This window comes from Phascolarctos cinereus, unplaced genomic scaffold, assembly GCF_003287225.1.
Source record: "Phascolarctos cinereus isolate Bilbo 61053 unplaced genomic scaffold, phaCin_HiC Scaffold_4;HRSCAF=312, whole genome shotgun sequence".
Classification (NCBI taxonomy): Eukaryota; Metazoa; Chordata; class Mammalia; order Diprotodontia; family Phascolarctidae; genus Phascolarctos; species Phascolarctos cinereus.
This window is the reverse complement of record NW_027555847.1, coordinates 328,768,404-328,771,209: the sequence shown is the minus strand read 5'-3', so window position 1 is coordinate 328,771,209 and position 2,806 is coordinate 328,768,404.

The window sequence follows — 2,806 nt, the reverse complement described above, 5'->3', positions numbered from 1 at the left end:
AAACCAATGAAATCCTGGGTCCAATTCCTCCCTTATCATGTGCAGAGTTCTGTGCTATGTGTTGGAAGACTAGCTTAAATACCATCTTGTAGTCTTAGGGAAGCGGGGACAATCATATCAACTACTTGATGGGAGAAAAAAATTTCTGAGGTGTTTGAAATGCCTCATCTTGGCATTTAAAGCCCTTCACAATCTGGATCCACTCTACTTTGCCAGAGTTATTTCACATTACTCCCCTTCAAGCACACTACATTTCAGCCAAATGGGCTCACTTGCTATTCCACAAAACTGGCATTCCATTCCCTTCCTTCATGCCCACATAGGTTATTCTGCACATGTAAACGCATTTCCACCTCTCCTCTGCATCTTAGAATATCTTTGCCTCGCGTCAAGGCTCAGCTCAGGTGCCATCTCCTGTAGGACGCCCTTTCTGATCCTACCTTGTTCTTAGTGCTTACTCGTCAAATTATCTTGTATTCACTTAATAGTGAGACAATGTGGCTTCAAAGCCAGGAAGGCCTGGATTCAAATACTGCCTCTGATGCATACTAGCTGTGTGACCCCAGACTTGTCACTTAATATTTCAGGGCTCTAAGATGCTCTCTTAGACTGGAAGTTGCCAAGAAGGTACCAACCTCCATTGGTAGAGAGTTTCCTCACTATCAATTTCCCTAAATCAGTGAAATCTCCAGCAAATTTTTTGCCCCTAGTTCCATTAATGTGGTATTCTGAGATTAGAATGCAAACTCACTGTACATCAATTTCGTCCCCTTCTTGTTTTCTTGAAGTTGTGACTGTTTTCTGTAGCCGACTTCCAATTCTAAATCTGTGATCCCGAGAGAGGTAAAAACCTCAGACGGATTAGGTTTGCCTTTGGACATATGATGGAGGCACACAATTGTAAAATTGTTCTATGAGGGGCCTGAGGAGAGGAATCCCAGTGGGAGAAAAAGTTCTGACAATAAAAAAAGAAAAAGATGTCAGAGTTGTCCTGGGGATTTAGAGAGAAAGATGTCAGGCCAATCTCAGGCCAAGCGTGGTATCCCCTGGGGCTTATAATAATAAAAATAATAATAGCTAACATTTATATAGTGCCTACTATGTGCCAGGCATTGAGCTAAATGCTTTACAAGTAGCCCATTTGTCAATATTACTTCATATCTCAGTCATAACTACAATAAGACAATACTTCTGGGGGAAACTGCTATTATTATACCCATTTTACAGATGAATAAACTGAGCCAAACAGAGGTTGAGTGTCTTGCCCAAGGACACATAGCCAGTACATATCAGTGACAGGACTTAAACCCAAGTCTTCCTGGCTCTGAGGCTTGTTCTTTCTCTTCTCTATACCATGATGTATATCATTCAGAAAGACATTACAACAAGAAGCTCCATTTCACCACATGTAAGATCAACTCTCATTTCTTCACAATTGTGGAAGACTCTTCCACTACATTAAGGGAAGTGACAGTCAAGTTATATTCTGTATTGGCCAGATCCCATCTAAATTATTGTATGCTGTTCTGGGGACCACATTTAATAAAGGACAATGATAAGCTGGAGAATGTCCAATCAGAGGATGAAAAGGATTGTGAATGGCCTCAAAAATAAATCATATAAAGGCTGTTGAATGAACTAATGACAAATCATTAATGAAGAGCTTACCATGTGAAATGCACTGTGCAAAGCACTGGAGACACAAAGAGAAAAGCAGACAGACCTTGCTCTCTAGGAGTTCAAATTTGAAAGAAGGAATCCAGAATCAAATATATAATCCTCTGTTTGGCCCGTATAAGCTACCCTGTCACCACTTTTCTAATCCTCTTATAGAGATGGAATGTCACATGTGAAAAAAGGCAAGAAGGTCAGTTTGAATGGGCCACATACACAGCAGGAAGAGGAGTAATGAATAATACAGTTGGAAACAGAGATGGTGAAGGGCTTTAAAAGGCAAATAGAGGAGATTATCATTGATCCTAAAGGCAATATGGAGCCACTGAGTTTATTGAATAGGACAGTGACTGGTCAGACCAACTCCATGAAAATCACTTGACATCTATGTAAATATTTAGCTTAAATATGAATTTCTTCTTCTCTAAACAGCTGAACATCCAACTGGACTGTTAAGAGATTCAAATAAGAATGGGTATGAAGTTGCTTTGTAAATCACAATTGACTGCACAAAAATAAAAGGTTGTGAAGTTATCATTTGAATAACAGGAGAGAAATGGTTTAATGAAGAACTTACCACCTTGGAGTGACAGGATGTATACTTAGGAAATTTTTGCTTAACGACATATGCCAAGTATAAAAATTTAAGGTAAAATATAAGCAGTATAGATAATTAAGTATGATTTAGTCTGTTTAGAGGAAAACCCTTTCATTATTTCCCATTCCTAAGGAAAAACACAAATATAGCCACAATTAATAAATCAAATATTTAAAAGATTAGAAGCCATAGGACCATATGTTTAAAAAATAGAAGAACTTACCTAGTCCAACCCCTTCATTTTATAAATGAGGAAACTAAACCCAGAGAATAAAATAATTTGCCCAAGATCACACAAGGAGTTAAATAGCAGAACTGGGATTTAATGACTTGATTATTTTTAGCAGAAGAAATCCAAACCAAGTGCAAGAATATTCTTAAGAGTTGGATCACAGTTACATCAGTGACAGGTCTGTCATGGAAGAGGTTACTTCAAAAAAAAAAATCAAGCTTTCAGCTAGAAGTATGACAAGGGTGGGATGAAAGAATTCCATTTATAGGACTGGAGCAACACGTAGAGTTGGACCCATATTT